This window comes from Mustela lutreola, chromosome 15 (assembly GCF_030435805.1).
Source record: "Mustela lutreola isolate mMusLut2 chromosome 15, mMusLut2.pri, whole genome shotgun sequence".
Lineage (NCBI taxonomy): Eukaryota > Metazoa > Chordata > Mammalia > Carnivora > Mustelidae > Mustela > Mustela lutreola.
In genome coordinates this window covers 48,896,897-48,914,536 of record NC_081304.1, presented here as the reverse complement: position 1 = coordinate 48,914,536, position 17,640 = coordinate 48,896,897, and the positions used below count along the sequence as shown (strand labels likewise).

The 17,640-nt window shown below is 56.8% G+C and overlaps 1 protein-coding gene across 1 annotated transcript in view; it reads left to right on the top strand.

The window, feature by feature from the left end:
• Nucleotides 1–17,640, top strand: part of RAI1 (retinoic acid induced 1) — a 117,561-nt gene that overhangs the window by 57,471 nt on the left and 42,450 nt on the right. The gene's annotated exons all lie outside the window — the stretch shown is intronic.

Here is a 17,640-nt window from a genome sequence, read left to right as displayed (position 1 = left end):
CTCTCCCTGCCCACCCCCCCAGCAACAACATCAGGAGCCCAACTGCCCCGCCCCTCAGCAGCCATCACTGCCAGCACCTGGGTACTGTCAGACTGATTTATGCCACTGGAAATGCCCGGGCATGTTGGCAAGCGGATCTCACACACAGCATCCTTTCTGGGGCTGACCCCAGTGTGGAGGCATGGAGGCACCCTTCCCAGCCCCTCCCTGCCCCACATCCATGTCCCAGGCACCGTGTGTGCTACTTTAGCCAGCAGACATGGGAGCATCCTGGGGCTCATCTGGCTGGGCGCTTGGGAAGAGACACACAGAAATGCCCAGCATACCTTCCCTGGGCCTGCCCAAATCACAGTCCCTGGGGGTGGTCTGGAATTAGAACTCTAATAAACCCCTTGGGGACCGCTGTGTGCCAGCGTGGATCAGGAACCAATACAAGGCATAGCAATATCAGGGACATCTTTTAGGGTGACCAGGGCCTGGTCCTTTTTGCAGCTGGGCGGTGGGAGAGCTGATGGGCTCAGAATGGGGAGGGGACCAGCAGGAGATATTGCTTCCTAAGATTCTGGTTTGGGTGGTGACATAGGTCACCTTTTTGTCCCCTGCACAGTTCTTGGCATACAGTGAATGCTGAAGAGACTTTGCTTACAGACACTAGTGACTTTGTTAATGGTGATGCTTGTGTCTGTGCTGACTTTGGGGTCCCGTTGGGACTGCCAGGATCACCCCCCTTCTCACTGATAGCCAACTTGTCTTGAGTGGGGACCCAGTTGCAGTCTGGAGTATTGTAGGTTTCAGGTTCCCCATGGTTCAAATATCAGCCCCTCTGCCCTGGGTGACCTTCCCTGCACTGAGCCTCTGTTGGCTGTTCTGTAAACTGGGTCTGATCATCTTGGCACACCCAGGGTGGTGGCCATGAGTGGTGGTAGCCAAGGAGGCGAGCCCCTGTGCAGAACCGGGTCCTTACCAGGTGATTTCCCGAGGGTGGCCCTGGTGTGATTTTCATTCCAAATAGTTTTTTAATTACAAAAGACGAAACGTGATGGTTGTTAAGTAGAAAAGGAAGTAGTGGAGGTACATGAATCGGTCTGAGTTGCTCAGCACAGAGGTTCCTTGGAGGCCAGTACTTTTCCTTTCTAATGCGCGCCTTTGGATGGTGTGTGTGTGTGTGTGTGTGTGTGTGTGTGTGTGTGCGTGCTTGCGCGTGGATGCGCGAGCATTTGTGCACACGCACACACACTTAAATCTTCATAGCGAGCCTACTGTGTGTGGAACCCTGAGGATTTAGAGACGACACGGACCCCGGCTCTGCCTTTAGGGGGCGCTCTGGGTCCTGTTGGGGAGACTGATTGGAACCTGATAAATTAGCCTTTGATGGGGAGCCCGCTGTAAGGAGATGAGGTAAGAGGGGGTGCACAAAGGCAGGAGCTCACTGTGGGTGCGGGGTGGGGTCGGGTGGGGGAGCGGCAAGGGCTTGGCTGGGTCGCAGGTTTTGAACTGGGCCTGCACAAACGCTTGGAAGTGTTTAGGTAGAGAAAACCCGGGGAGCGGGAAGAGCCCTTGGGGAGAGGGAGGGAGGTGGCCGGGGACACGCGGGCTTTGGGATCCCGGCAGGACTGCCTGGCTCGGCCCCTCCGTGCGAAGCCACCCGTGAGAGCTTGGCGACGGCGCGCAGCGTGTGTGCGCTGGGGACGGAGCGCGGGGGGGCGCGGGGCCCTGGACGCCGGGGCCAGAGCCTCGGCTTTCTTCTGGAAGTCATGGGAGCCGCCGCAGGCTTTGAAGCAGGGAAATGACCTGGTCCGGTGTGTGTGTTTGAAAGCGCCCTCCGGCAGAGCTTGCAGGAGGGTGAGGGGGTCAGGGAGCCCCCCCGGAGGCGCGTGCGGTGGTCCGGGGCGCCGCCGAGCAGCGCTGGTGGCCGGGACGTGGCCGGAGGGAGGGCGGGCCTGGCGGCGGGGGTGGGAGCGGCTGTGCCGCCGCCGGCGATTGGACGCGGGCGGGGAGGGCGGGGTCTGGGGCGAGGACCCGGAATGGACGGTGCGCGGCTCCTGACGTGGGCGGGCGCGGCGTGGGGGGGCGGGCTGGCGCCGCCTTCCTCCCGCCCAGGCAGCGGCCGGCTCCTAGCTCGGGAGCGCCTGGCCCTCCGGCCCCCCATTCCCCCTTTCTGGGCAGCATGCCCTCCACCGGCACCTGGCAGACCCGCGCTGCAGACAGCAGCGGGCGGAGGCCTTTGTGCTTTCCAAGTCCTCCTCCAGGGACGCGGGTGATGACCGAGCCGGCAGATGCCCCGCTGGTGCCACTGCCGCCACCCACCACCCTCTGACGCTCAGCTGCTCCCCAGAAAGAAAGACCTTGTCACAAAGGGAGGGAGGGAGAGGACGCGCTTCCGCGACGCAGCCCATCTGGGAGCCAACGTTATTTTCCCGATTCAAGGAAACATCTGTTCATGCCTCTTCTTTTAGAGAGAGGCGGGCAGCCGACCCAGGACGAGGGAAGCCGCCGGGCTTGTCCCTGGCGCTGGCCAGGAGGGTGGAGAACGTGGCTGAGCCCAGGACCCCCGCCCAGAGGGGTTTAAAACAAGCCACCACCGTTCTATGTCCGATTTCCACCCACCTGCTGCCACTTGGCCTGCCTGCCTCTGTCCCTCTGTGGACTTCTGGTGCTTCCTCCACCCTGTAGATGCCGGTGGCTGTCACCGCCTCCCCTCAAGTACAGGGCTCCTGGGGCAAAAACTGCACCCTCCCCCAGAGTGCCATATGTGTTTATCGAGGGACCCCTTCATTATTTCTCACACACACAAGCCATGTTTTTTGAAAGATATGGCTGCCAAACAAACTGCATTTATTACATAATGATTAATTCATTGCCCCCATTTCTTATTAATCAAAGACATCCATAACTGCCTATCTGAGCTTTGGGTGGGGGAGATAGCCAGCAGGGCCTCGAGCTGACAGCCTTCTGGCCCAGAGCAGGGGGACTGCTAGATTTGTGTCACTGTGGCCTTGTTTGGGTAAATGCACAGTACCCCTGAGGTTTCTAGAAGAAATAGAGACAGCTCACGGACCCCCCCGCACCTCGCCTCCCCGAGCCCCTGGGGCCACCTGGGATGCTTTATCACCCCCTCTCCAGCCAGCTCTGAGCTCTGGCTGGCTGCTTGGCACTAGGCCACTGGTTGACCGACGGCTTGGCAGAGGATGAGGGAGAAGGAGTAGGCTTGTCCCAATCCCTGGAAGCTGCCATTAGCGGCAGCCTGGGATGGAGATGGGAGCCTGGGCTGAGGTCAAGACTGTTGTGGGCAGAACTGGAGGGCGGATGACCGAGCACTGTCCTGGCAAGCTGGTCCTGGACACAGAAGCTGAGAATCTTGGGGTTCCAGAGCATTTGAGACTCTATCCTCTCACCTCCCAGGGGGTATATCAAGCTTACGTTTTTAGCTCTTGGGATACATGAGAAGTCTGAGGTTGGGCCAGTGCCATCCACTCTTTCTTTACCCTCTCATCCAACACTGACCCTGTGGCCTGCCATTCACCAGGAACATCCCTGACCTCAAGGTGTTCATAGTCTAGTTGGGCTATACACAGATGCCCAGATAAGTCATGGCTGTCCTGTGTGGTGTCAAGCCACGGGTTGCCCAGGAAGGTAGGGACCAACGGGAAGGTACCTAACCTAAACCGGGCTGTGTGGTCAGGGAAGCCTTCCTGGAGGAGGTACTATTGCTAAGTGCTTTTGGGTTTGGGTTTTTTTTTTTTTTTCGGTCTGCTTTTTAAATAACTGCTTTGCGCCACATGCCATTAGGTGCTTTTCACATACGTTGTCGTGTTTCATTTGCACCAACAACCCTGTGAGGTAGGAAATAGCTTCCGCATGTTCTCGATGAGTAAGCTAAGTATCAGAGGGGAGGTTGCTTGGCCAACTCACTCAGCCAGGATTAGAACTCTAAGTGGTTCTTAAAAGATGAGAGAAGAGATGTTAGGGAATGGGAGGTGAGTCTGGTGTCCCTGGCAGAAGAAACAGCAAAGGCAAAGGCACGGCAGTGGGAGCTGCTGGGGCACGAAGGTGTGTAATGCTGGAGTGAGCAGGGGGGACTTGAGTCATGGAGAGCCTTGAATGCTGATGGCAGAGAGCTGGAGAGCCACAGCAGGTGTGTGAGTTGGGGCAGCGTCCCACTGCAAGAGGCACCCTTGCCTGCCTGTCTCCTTTTAGGTACCTGGTGACTGGCATACTTTCTAGATCTGGTACGTCTTTTCCTGCTTCTGACCTCTGGAGACAGCAGACAGGCTGGCATCAAGCATCAGGGAAATGCCCAACACATAAGCCCCCTGGGGGCCTCCTGGACCTCTCCTCAAATCCTGCAGTGCCCATCTCCACTGTCCCTGTCCATAAAGAGGTTGAACGGCAGCCAGCATCTGCCCGTCAGTGGAGAGTTGGAGAGTTCCCGCTCTTAGCACCAGCTCGCTGAGCTGCCTCCAGGGACGGTCCTGCCCGCCTCCCCAGAGAGTCAGCACTTCCGCTGCTGCCTAATGGCTCTCTCGGCTGGAGACGATTCTTAATATTTAGCCCGTGTGGCAGAAGCCTTAATAGCAGCAATTCTCCCTCCCCACTCCTGCCTCCTGAGCCCCAGAGACAGCCCTGCTCACCTTCTGAGCTGACCTCCCCTGCCCCCAGGCATCAGACAGAGGCCTTTCTGCCGCTCTGGGTAATATCTGGAATGCACAAGCACCCAGCAGCCCCTTGTCAGTGGTGTTTTCTCCTCTGGGATCCAGAGATGCCCTGTGAGAGTATTATTAGTGTGGTCTCCATTTTAAAAGATGAGAGTAGTGACACTTAGAAGGGAGCCACGATGAAGACAGATCATTTGAGGCTCAATCTTTCCTCCTCCTCTTGGTTCCAGGAAGTGGCCCGTGTTCCCTCACACCCGCAAGACCTTCACCACTACCGATCTACCTGGAGCTCTATCCTCCCTTCTCTCTCTCTCTTAGATCCCATCTCGGGGAAGCCTCCATGTTCCACCACCACTGCCCTTAGTATTTACTAAGGACGGCATTCTTCTGCACACTGAGTAGGCTCCACAAGGTCAGGATTCAACCCCTCTGTATCCCTAGCACCCAATATGGGGCATACGGGCCCTCAAAAATATTTACTGAATGAGTAAATGAGCAAATGGGTAAGTGGATCCCTGTGCTAGTTAGGAGAAGGCTAGTTGCAGTAACAGACAAACCCTAATATTTCTATTAGTTTATTCTCCATGCGTGAGGATAGTGAGTTTCTGGTTGGTGGACGGTTTCCTTCATGGGGTGAAAGGCCTTAGTCTTCCCCTGTGACCTCACTACGGTCCCCATGCCTGGAATGGGTGCATCACTCCTACTCACATTCCATTGGCTAGAATTCAAGTCATGTGACCTGTCCAGTTGCAAGGGAGGCTGGGGAATGTAGTCCAGATGTGGCTCTGCAGCCCACTATCGGTTTTGTCAACTCCAAAGCTTCCCATTAGGGTTACTCTGTTGGTCTGCTTAACCACCAGCGTCAACCTTTACCGAGCCCTTCTCATGGTTGTAAGTGCTTTTCTCGCATTGGCTCATTTCATTTGCATAACATCCCTGCCTGGTGGGCGTTACTGTCCCTGTTCATAAATGAGGAGGCTGGGGCTCACATGTTCTGTGAAGGGGCAAAGCGCACTCAAGGACCCTGCCCTGCTTCCTTCAAGTCTACCTGTCCAAAGTCTCTCCTAGAAACACACCACCGGTGTCCAGGGGAGACTCTTCTTCCCAAGCCTCTACACAGGTGTTTAAGCAAGCAGGCCAGGGTCTAGAAGAAAGGAACTGTATCTAGACTGAACAGCAGTTGCTGGCTTCCCTTTGCCCTGGTCTGTGCAGGTTTTTGCTCTTGCCTGGGATGGGGTGGGGGTACATTTCTCTGTAGGCTTAGCACTCTTCCATCATTTCAGCTGTCCGTTTTTGGAGGGTTTTTGTTCCTCACCACCTCCCTGGCTCCAGGCCTGTGCCGTGCCCCACCTGTGGCTGGTGGGGTAAAGTAGGACTGGCCCTCCGACACAGCGAGAAGGTATACAACGTGGTCACCAACTATTGGCTGTCCACTCTGCATTTTGTCTCCCAGCCCCTTATGATTGGCAGTTGCTCTCCTGCTGTCCTTTCTGCCACTTAGCAGCAGCCCCCTGCCTCTCACCCCGTGCAGAGAAAGGACAAATACCCCTGGTGGGAAAGCTGCAGGCAGAGGCCAGTCAGTGCTGTGTTCGGGTCTGTATGGAGGATAGGATAGCTCTGGCGAGTGGCATCCTCCCGAGCCAGGTAGCCCAGACTTCCTGGAGGAGGTGACATTTGGTTGTTCCTTGAAGGCAGAGGCCATAGTTTGTCAGATTGAGAGATGGGAAGGGCATTCCAGGCAGAGGTATCAGCTTGTGCAAAGACTGAGGGAGTCCGCCTTCTTGGCTCCTGTCTCTGCCTTCACCCCTAGAGCCAGGTTTGTTGCCCAGACCAGTGACCCAGGTCCTTCCAGCCTATGCTGAAGAGGGAATGTCTTCCAGTCTGTGGAGGAGTAGAGGAGGCACGAGAAGAGGCGGAAGAAGGAGGAGGAAAGGACACCACGAAAGGAAGAAGGTGAGGAGGGAAAAGGAGCAAATATTGAGAAGGCTGAGCACCTGCTGAGGCCCTGAAGGGGCCTGGATCTTTTTGCTGTCACCTCAGGCCTCTTCTCTTCTCCCCTTGTTCACTCAGCTATGGACACGGTGGCCTCCTTGTTCTCCATCATTCACATATCATGCCTCAGGGCCTTTGCACTGGCTGTTTGCTCTGGCTCTGACTCCAGGGGTCTCACCACAGATAGCCATATAACTGATTTCTGTTCCCCTTTAGTTTTATCTCAATGTCACCTCTTAATGAGACCTACCAGATTATCCTGTTTAAAACTACAAACCATCTCCCTCACATTCCCACTCTCCTTACTCTGTGTTTTCTCCAAAGCACATAGTCACCTTCTAATGACCTGTACACTTTGCTTATTTATGTTTTTGCTTGTTGGCTGCCTCCTTCTCCCCACCTCCCCACAATATACTCCTACCCCAAGGCTGCACTTTTTCTTCTTTTTTTTTTTTTTTAAAAGTTAACTCTACCCACAGCGTGAGGCTGGAACTCACCACCCCAAGATCAAGAAAGAGTTGCATGCTCCACCGACTAAGCCAGTCAGGTGTCCTCGGATTTTTTCTTTTTAATCTGTCTTGTTCAGTAGTGGATCTCTAGCCCCTGAACATTGTTGGCGCTCAATAAGTGTTGAAATTAATGAGTGAGTTCAGCCCTGGGCAGATTGTGACCCCATTTCAATGACGAAGGAATGAAGGCCCGGGGTCTCGCGGCCACGTGGTGGGGGACGGCCCAGCGCAGTGCGGGAGGAATATCTGCCAATCTCTAGCATCCGGCTCTCATTGTCGGAGGGCCTGTCCCACGGCAGGGCGCGGGGCGGCGCGAGGGCGCAGGTAGTCATGGTTACAGCGCCTGAGACGCCTTGTATTTCCTGCCTTTTGTGTTCGCACGAGCCCCAGCCCCCCACCCGGGCCGCCGTCCCTGATTAGCCGTCACGCTGCCGAGGGGCGGGGCGGCCCCAGGAGCCCCGCCCGGCCCCGGAAATGGGCGGGGCTAAGGCGTGTGGGGGGGCACCGGGGAGAGGCCTGTCAGTTCTCAGGCGTGCACGGCCCGTGATTAACAAGCCGGGCGCGGGTGCGCGCTGCTGGAAAAGGGCGGGGCTTCCGGAACAGCAGCTCTGGAAGCTTGGTTTGGGGGTGAGTGCGCCATGATGACGGCCCCCGACAAAGGGCGCCTCGTGCCAGCGGCTCTGCCTCTTATAGTTTTCTCTGGCCTCCCCGGTGTCTGAGAATGAGGCCCGAGTGGGCCAGCACTCGGTGGTCTACCCCTGCGGACCTGTCCCTAGTGGCCTACCTGTCCCGGGGGCTGACCATCATTCTCACGCGCTGTCCTGTTCTTGGCCCATTCCTCACTCCTCCTCAGGAAGCTTTCCCTGTAGACCACTTGCCCTGTTCTGCTTAACAGCTCGTCTCCCTTGCAGTTGTACCTTTATTTGCACCTCCTCACGCACCAGACAGAACGCCGTGGGGTAGGGGGTGGGGGGGCTTGCCTGAAGACTGGCACACAGTAGGTGCTCAATTTGTATTGTTGAATGAATCCATTCATCAGGCTGCCCCGTAGTCCTCCTTGGCAGGCCCAGTGCTGGATGCTGGGACTTGGGAGAAAGGGAGACAGATGCTCCTTCACTTCCAGACACAGAAGAGCTTGTGTCCAAGGCCAGGCTGTGGGGTGAGTGTCTGGCCTGGACCCCAGGCCAGAGGAGCCTGGTTTGGTGTGTGCCCTTGGTGAATGGTCCACTGTGTTGGCCAGATGGGGAGCCCTGGGGCAGGCCCTAGGAAGCAGGAGAGAAACAGAAATGAGCTGGTGAGGGCTGCTCAGCACACTGGGCCAGAGACTCCTGGGAGGCCCAGATATCTGACTTCCCCTTTGTGGAACACTGCCGGTGCCCTTCCCTGGCTTGAGGGGGTGGGCTAGATGAAACCTCCACAGCTCTACCCCCACAGCACTCCCGACAACGAAGAGGGAGCTGCAGTCATGAAATCAGTTACACAGTTATCCATGGATATCCTTTGTGGAGTTTTGATAGACTTTGGGGTAAATACGTTATTCCCCACTAACACCCCCCCCTCCAAAATACTGCTTACAGCAGAGCCAACAAGAAGATAGTATTAAATCAGAGCTTCATCGACTTTGGAGTTTGTATCAAGGGCAAGTTCATTTACAGATCTTAAGGGGTGGGGCCCAGGAATCATCCCTTTTTCAAGCCTGTGTGGTTTTGCTGCTCAGAATCTTAAGTCCAGGGGCGCCTGGATGGCTCAGTCAGTTAAGCATCTGACTCTTGATTTCAGCTAGGTCATGATCTCAGAGTTGGGCTCTGACCTGGGTGTGGAGCCTGCTTAAGATTCTCTCTTTCTCCCTCCACTCCTCTTCCTCAGCAACCCCCCCAAAAAGGATGAAATCCTTTAAAAAAAGTAGAATCTTAAGTCCAAATTTTTGAGAAATGGAATAACAAATGTTTGTGTTTCTGAACACATTCAAACCCCTTCCCAGGCTCTAGCGAGACCCCTCTGCCACTCTTTATCCCAGACCCTGGGCCCAGATTCAAGTCTAGACTCCACAAACTCTGAACCCTTGGGGAATTGGGGAAAAAAAAAAAAAGTTCTGTATTGTCTTCAGATAAAGTGTGCCTGTGTACCCACATACACACACACTTTGCATTTTGTTTCAGGGAGTTCTCACACCTGGCTTGAGTGGTCTGAAAAGCAGGAGTGACCTGTTTGGGGAACAGCCTCCATGCTGACACTCTCCTGAACCTAGGGCCAAAGGGCACAATTGTATGGGTTGTACATTGCACAAGGGTTCCTGGCGGAAATCCAGCTAAGCTGTGCAGACTGGCATCTGGGGTGTCTTTCTCTATTTTGTACAAAGGCATCATATAGAATGCCCTAACCCTCATCTTCACTTGCCTGCCTGCCTCCCAGGACAGCTCAGGTTGGCGGCACTGATGAAGTTACAGAAATTATGCACATTATTGCTGACTAGAAGACCTTCCATAAACTCCATTATTAAAGTTGCAACCAATGACCCAGCAGCCCTCACCCACTAATGCTTGGCTCCTGGTGCTTCTACAATACTGGGCTTTTACTGAGCAGTGGTTGGAAGCTACCCACAGGCTTCACTTGGGATAGGAAAATGGTCAGGGCAGTTAGGACTGTGTCTCAGCAGAGAGTGGGGAGGAGAATAGTAGGTAGGGGAGCACCTCTTATGTAAATAATTACCCAGTTGACTGAATGGCTCATGGGGTCCATTCTGTATATCAGGAAAACTGAGGCTCTGAGGTAGGTGGTCATTGGGGATGGAGAAGATCTAGACTTGATGGGCAAAAGCTCTGGAGTGGGCCAGAAAGGAGGCCAAGGAGGGTGAGGAGCAGTCCCTCTGGCCATGCCTGACTGCACCATAGACCTTGCAGCCAGCCTTCTGGAAGCCTTCCCTGACCTTTGGACTGGTGAGAGGCCTCCTCTGGGCTCACCCAGCCTGGGCTTTCCTGTCAGAGTGCTGCCACCCGAACTTGGCAGGCCTGTTTGTGCAGTCTCCCCAACGGCCTGCCGGCACCCCAGCACTAAGCCTAGAGCCATAGACCCAGGGCCTGGCACACGGTGTAAAATGCAGCTTTGTTGAATGAACGTGTGATAAGTGGCTGCCGAAGTGGGCTCAAGGCTCCTAGCAGCTTGGCCTCTAGACCACCAGAGGAGAAGTCCTGGCACCTGGGGCCGGTGAGGGCAGCCAGACTGGGAGACCTGGGGTGGGAGGAGCTGGAGCAGGAAGGAGAGGCTTAGGCCTGAGGTTAGACAGGCCAAGGGGAGCTTCGGGCACTGGAGCCGACCCGAAGGGTGAGTTGGCATTTCCTGTTTGCCAAGGTCCCAGCGGCCACCCTCAGTGACCTCCCATCCCAGCTCAGCCTGCCGGAGGGCAGCAGAGCCCAGACCAGGAAGCTCGGGGAGGCCAGAGGCTGCCCGACACTGAAGCTGAGCTCTCCACAAAGGGTTCCTTTCTCTACTGGAGACCCTGAGACCCTCCCCACCTATAGGCTGCACACAGCCTCTTCAGGGATCCTGCCCTCTGGGCACTAAAAATGTCAGGGGTCCATGATGGCTTAAGGCCCCCTCCCCAGGCAGCAATCTCAGTCGCCATCAGGCAGGGGGCACACACACCCCACCCACCTCGTCTCTTCTTCCCTGCTCGTCCCTCCTAGCCTGGGCCTAGCCATGCCCTCCCTGAGCCTTTCACCCACAGGTAAGATTGAGTCACTTCATGGCTCTCTGAACAAAGCCCAGCTCCTAACCTGGCACCTGGCACTCCGCACACCTGCCCCCCCCCCCCAGCCTCTCATGCCTCTCAATGTGTCTCTTGGGGTCCCCTCCATCTGGACACCATGTCCTATTCCTCCGTGTGCCCAGTATGGGCTCCACAGGGCCTGGTTCAGAGGAGGGCCTTAGAGTACTTGATGAGTGAGTGACAGCCTGGGTTCCCACAGGGGCTGACTTCCTGGAAGAGTGGGCAGGGGGTGGCATCTGGCAAGGCAGACCTCCCGGGAGGCCTCCTTACCTCCCAGGGGGAGCCTCTACCTTGGGACACAGTGCTCAGCTGCCTTGTCATCACGGAAGAGCCCTCCATGTCCCCCAGTGCTTGCATGAATCCCACCCACTCTGGAGGGTAAGGAGGGCCCAGGCCACCTCCACTGGGGCTATGGGTGATTATTTAAGAGCCTGTGGGTAGGCCTGTGTGTCCTCGCCCCTTGGGATGGGAGCTCCAGGGTCCCCACTTGAGGGTATTCTGGAGCCTGGGACATTTAAGAGCCCAGTGCAGGACTGGTGTTGGGGGGTGCCCTGGGTCAGGGGGTGCAGCATGAGTGAATGAATGAGGGGATGGAGAAGCGCTGGGGGGGGGGGCAAGCCGTGACTATACCCATGACTTTGCAGCCGAGCCCCATGCCCTCAGGCCGGGCCTGGTTTCTGGGAGGGCTCAGGAAGGGCCCCACGCACACACAGAGGCCGTGTTCATCCCTTCTTTCCTTCAAGCATTGGCGAGCACCTGCTTTGTGCCAGACTGTTCCAGGTGCTAAGTAAGGGCACAGCGGTGGTCAGCACACACAAAAACCCTTATCTGTGAAGCGGATATGTGAATGGGGGACCCTGAAAAAAGCAGGTGAGCCAGTGATGAAGCAGGGAACTGGGATGAGGGCCAGGAGGAGAGGGCTACTGTAGAGGCGGTCAGAGCAGGCCTCTCTCTCTGGGTGATGGGCTTAGCTGGCAAGAACGGGGTTCTGGTCACCGTTATTAACAGCATCCCCAAAGCTCTGCAAAGTTCATGCTGTCCCTAGAGGAGGTCTGTGAGGGACAGGGTGTCACTCTCCTCCTACAGCCCGTGGCTGCTTGTGGCTCTGGGAGATGACGTGACTCTTGGGGACAGAGCTGTCAGGTGGGGGGGGGGTGTCATCTGGGTGTTGGGAACCCCAGGCCCAGTTTCTGTGGCCCAAAGACCGTGGGGTCTTGGGGATCCAGGGAGGAGAGAGGCCAAGGAGGGTTAGAGGAGGCAGGAGAGAATTCCAGATGCAAAGAGCAGCGTGAGCAGAGGCTTGGTCGAAAAGCCCTAAGGGAAAGCACCCTCTCTAAAACCAGCTCGGTTTGGGGTCACCTCAGCGGGTGAGCTGCCTTGCCACACGTGGGGGTGGCCGGAGCCCACGCTCGGGTGTGTGTCCGGGCATGTATACCGGGGACCCGGTGGCCACCGCGGGGCCGGGCTTCCTGCATCCAGGACAGCCCCAACCCCCTCCCCCACGCCCTTGGTTCCCCCCCTTCCCCCTCCAGCCCCTCTGACTCTCAGGAGCCAGGACAGACAAACAGCCCTGCTTCCTGCCCAACCGCACCGCCTGCTCTCCCAGGGAGGATATTTTCCCCCAACTCAACAGCCGCCACTTGCAGCTAAGCAGAAGGGAAGTTGGGACTTGCATTTTGCCTTCCTCGCGCCTGTAATCAGCCCCACACAGCCCCCGCCACAGGCGCCCATCAGTGCCGTTTCCGGAGACTACTTCAGATACACCTGCTCGAGCTAAAAGGAGAAGCAGTAATCCATCAAAACAACCCCAGGCGCGGGGCGGGAGGGGCGGGAGGGGCCGGGACTTAGTTTCTCCTCCCGTTGGACTCAGGGCGGCCACGGGCATCCGGATCACGTGGCTCCGTGGCTTCTTCCTCGGGCCTCAGTTTCCCTCCCCGTCTGTCAAAGGTGGTGGCGGCAGGGGTGGGGATGGGGAAGGGGTAGGGAGGGGGGACACAAGCTCCCAGCTCACGCCTCTGAGCCTCCTCCCTCACCCCCCACCCTCATCTCTCCCTTTCCAGAGACATTATAAATCAAACGGCTTAGAACGTAAGGCATCAAAAATTCTGAAACCTTCATCTATTATTAACGCTGACAGTAAATTCCCCCTCCGAGCGTTTTACATAGCAACTGTTACCAAGCCTCGCTGGTGGAGCTGAGCTCCAGCCCCGCCGCATCCCACAGCTCCGGGTGGGATGGATGGCAGCCTCACCCCAGCCTCTCCCCAACCGGCCGCCACCTGGGCACCTGCTGGCAGCTCCCCCGAGGCAGGGTAAGGGGGGGTGGGCAGGAGGGCCCTCAGCAGGGGAAGCTGTTGGCTTCCTGCTGAAAGGGGGTCCGGTTTACTCTTGGGGAGCCCTGTGGGAGGTGCCTGGCAAACCTCAGCTCCTGCCCAGGCAGATAGGAGGGGCCCCTAAGGCCCTTCGAAGGCTCCAGGAGCCTTCCCCTCCCTGCCGCCCTGATGAGAGGAGCCCAGTGAGATGGAGGACACGGGAAAAGGCTTCGTAAACTGTAAAGGGCCGTGCAGATTTGTTTACTGACTCACCCACCTGTCAGCTAGACGCTCCTGAGTGCCTGTTTGTCTGCAGGCGGTATCTGGGCACCGGGGATTTAAAACAAAGACAAAAGGCCCAGTCCCCGTTGCGTCCGGTTTGGTAGGAGACAGACTTGTCAACCCCTAATTGCATTGAGTGCGATAATCAATGTGTGTTTGGAGAGCAGGAGCGGGAGGGGCGATTCACCAGATCTGGGGGAGGGTAAGGGATCAGGAAGGGCTCTGAAGGGTGAATAGGGGTGGGTTGGCCTGTTGTGGATAGAGGGACTAACATATGCAAAGGCCGGGGGGCATGAAGTGGATCCCTTGGCAAGTGGATTATAGGCAGTGTTTTGGAGGAGAGGACCTGGGGGAGGGACCAGGGGCCAGAGGGTACAAGACCTTGGATGCAAAGCTCTGAGGTAGAGTGGTTATTTCAGGGGAACTATAGAAGATTTTAGACTGGGGAGGAACAAAGTCAGGTTGGGGCCTACAGAAGAGCCATAGATATCCTCTCTCTGGTTCCAATTTAGGGGTGCTGGGGCGGGTGAGCCTCTACTAGCTGCTGCCATTAGCCCTCTCGTCGCCATCCTGGAGAGGTAAGACCACTTGCCAGGCATGAAGCAGAGGCCATTCTTTGCAAGCTGTTATGAGGCACTTACTGTATGCCCAGCCCCATGTTGGGCCTGTGGGCTCTGCCATGGGGAACTTGTCATCGCAGTTGAGGGACAGATCAGTACGGATTCCATGAGGGAAGCAAAGTATGGACAAGGTGTGAGGCCCTGGGGCCAGCCAGGGCCCAGGTGAGGGACTGGGGGATTGCCTGGAGAAGGATAAGCCCCTGGGTGGGGGCAGGGAGAGCCTACAGACTACAGACCGCTTCCCGCAAGAAGTTCTCTCCCTTGCTCTGTGCTGCTCCAGAAAGCAGGACACAAACGGGGACGCTGACTTCAGCCCAGCCAAGAGGAGGCGTTGATTGGCAGAGTTCCCCCCTAGTGACGGATAATATACGTTCATTGTGGAAAATTCAGCAAATAGACAAGAGGCGCAGGAAAATAAGGCTCCCCTGGGACCTTTACCACCTGCCAGTGGCCAGGTCCCATTTTGGGGCCCGTTGCTCCAGAAGCAGGCAGTTACAGTTTTTTTTGAGACAGAGTGGCATCATATTCTTGCTGTGTCCCTGTGGTGACCTGCTTTTCTCACTTAATGCATTGGGAATAGTTCCCCATGTCCTCACATATCCACGGGTGAAGTTTGCCAAGAGCTGAGCCACCCGGAGGGGACCCAGCTGACCTAGAATGTCCAGTGCTTGTTTCGGGAGCAGAAGCCTCGGCTGTCCTGCTGCCGCATCCAGCGCCCAGTGCAGAGGCTAGCACCCAGTAGGAGCTGAGTGAACAATTCTAGAAAGAAGTGAGCACTCCATCCCCAAAGGTGAGTGAACAGGAGTAGGGTGGAGCCCATGGGGATGCTACAGTTTATTTAGTTCTGGGGTTAAATTGAGTCTGGGGGTGAGATCTGTGCTTACTTAGGGTAGAGGGGTAGGGGGTTCAGGGAGGGCTTCCTGGAGGAGGCGGCCCATGGAACATTACAGAAGGGAAGGAAACACATAATGGTCCATTCGCTCATCTAACAGACACTTGCTAAGGGTTCCTCCCTCCTGGCCAGAACCCTGTGTGGGCAGGCCTGGAGACCTTGACAGGGTTCTGCCCCCACAGTGCTGTCAGGTTTGGGGGAGAGTGTCCCAAGTGCCCAGGACACATGGGTGTATGTTCAACACTAGGGTGACCGAGAGGTAGACAATGAGGGCCCAGCGACTCTGAAGAAAAGTTTAGGAACCAGAGACGCAGAGGAGGCCTGGCATCAAGGCCAAAGTCATGCAGACTATACCCAAAAGTTTGGCTCAGTCCAATACCCCCTTGGCCTTTTGGGAGCTTCTGGATGCTGGGGGTTGATGACAGCTCAGTTGGTACCCTGGTCCCAGGTTTCCCTGCCTTGGAGAGGGCCCCCTGCAGCCCAGTGCCCACTCCCAGAGTTCCCACCCAGAAGCCATATAGCTTCTCAGAGCTGGAGCTGGAATCCAGCTGTGTGGCCCGGGGCAGATCCCTTAATCTCTCTGAGCCTTGGTTTCCTCAGCTGTCAAATGGTGGCACCATCCACCCTGCCTGGCCCCAACCGCCCAAGACCACACTGAGAAAGGCTCCAGGGAGAAGCCCTCACCTTCCAGAATCTGGGGATTGACTTACGAGAGGAGTGGTTCGGCCACAAGGTATGGCTGTAGGCAGATGGCAAGAGGAGCCCTGACAGATGACCCCATCCCCAGAGCCTCTGGAGCATCCTAGAACTGCGTGCTTGAATGGCAGTGGCCCACGGCAGTGAAATAGCATGAGTTTTGGAGTCCTGGGTTCAAGTCCTAGCTCTCCCACTTCCTGCCTGTGTAACCTTGGGCTAGTTTTTCACCCTCTCTGTGCCTAGTGTCCTTATCTCTGCACTGAGGATAGTGACAACACCCATGTTGTCTTGAGGGTTGAGAGAGGAGATGTGTATGTGAATGGCCTCATCATAGGGCCTAACCAGCTCAGAAAGCTATGGTTGTTTAGACAGTTGCCCCGGGCAGTGGGGGTGGCAGGCCCCCTCACCGGTCTCTCCAGGCCCTGGCTCATGTCCAGCTACCAGCTTCTACCTCTGGAGTCACGTGGCACCAGTCCATCCTCCAGCACACACACTTGGCTTTCTCTGAGCCCCTACTATGTGCCCAGCACAGGGGGCACGGGGAGGGAACCAAAAGCGGCAGGTCCCGACGGGCGAGTGACCGATGTGACAGTGGACGGTGGCAGGGGGCTGGGAGGGAGACCAGGAATCTGTCTGTTGGAAAGCCACAGCAAGAGTTGAGAGTTGGCGATCTTGGGCCGAGGTAAGGAGGCCCGCTAGCTTTGTGCCAGGCAGACAAGGATGGGGAGGCATACCCCAGGATCGTGTCCGGTGTGACCCAAGGTTGGGGGCCAGGAAAGAGCCGCTAGGTATAGGGAGCTCCTCAGGATATTGAGTTGCTGGGGCATGAGGTTTGGGAGCTAGGAAGGTGGTGGAGGTCATCCCCGAATGCCAGGCCAATGAGGTAGGAACATTGTCTCCCGAGTGCCAGGGGTCTGAGCTGGGGGTGGGGGGGGCGGTGCTGGGAGAAAGACAGCGGAGTCCGAGGAACAAGGGAGGGGCAGGGGAGGCAGAGTGGGCTCAGGAGGTGGGCCAGCAGGTGCAGGGAGAGGGGAGGGAGTACTTCCAGTGCCCAAGGGCCTGCGGGCCGAACCAGGAATTCCTGAATGTAAGGGTGTCCCGAAACCTGGGACTAGCCACAGATTTCACTTCCAGCCCCGGGGCCCTGTGCCTGGCTCAGGACTGGGAGTACCAGCACCCACAGTCCCTTTCACATGTGCTTCCTGTGTGTCCTGGCAAGATGGACAGGATCCTGCCTCATGGAACTTACCATCCTTGGGGCAGATGGACCAAAGGTGAGTCACCAAATACATGAGGGTGGTGATTTCAGAGAGTGGTAAGAGCTGTGGGGGTGGAGGGCTCCCCTAGTTGGGCAGTCAGGGAGGGTTTCCAGGAAGAGATGGCTTTTGAGCAGAGAAGATATAGGGTCCCGGGCAGAGGGAAGAATGTGTGTGCAAAGGCTTGGAGGTCAGGGCCTCATGTGCACAAGGAGCCAGTGGGAGCCAGTGGCTGGAGAGAGCACGTGGGGCAAAGGATGGGAGCTGGAGCTAGAGAGGAGTGGCATCACGTAGAACCGTGCAGGCTGAGCCGAGGGGTTCAGTTTGGTCCGAGGGGAAGTTCTACATCCCTGGCAGCCAGGGAGCTCCCCCCCCCCCCCCCGCACCAAGGCAGGAAAGCTAGCCCACCATACTAGCTCTCCTGTGTGATTTTGAGCAAGTTGCCCACCCTCTCTGAGCTTCCAAGCTGTCCTGGGACAATGGAGAGGAAGACAGGTGCTGGCTTGAAGCCTTCCTTGCTGTGACTGGCTGGGCATTTGGGACTCATGGGGGGAGCAGGTAGAGACAGTTCAGTGGAATTAAGAGCCCTAGGGACACGGGGGGTCCAGGAGGACTTTGCTTCCATGGCCGACTGGTTCCCTGATGCATCCCAGACTCCTGT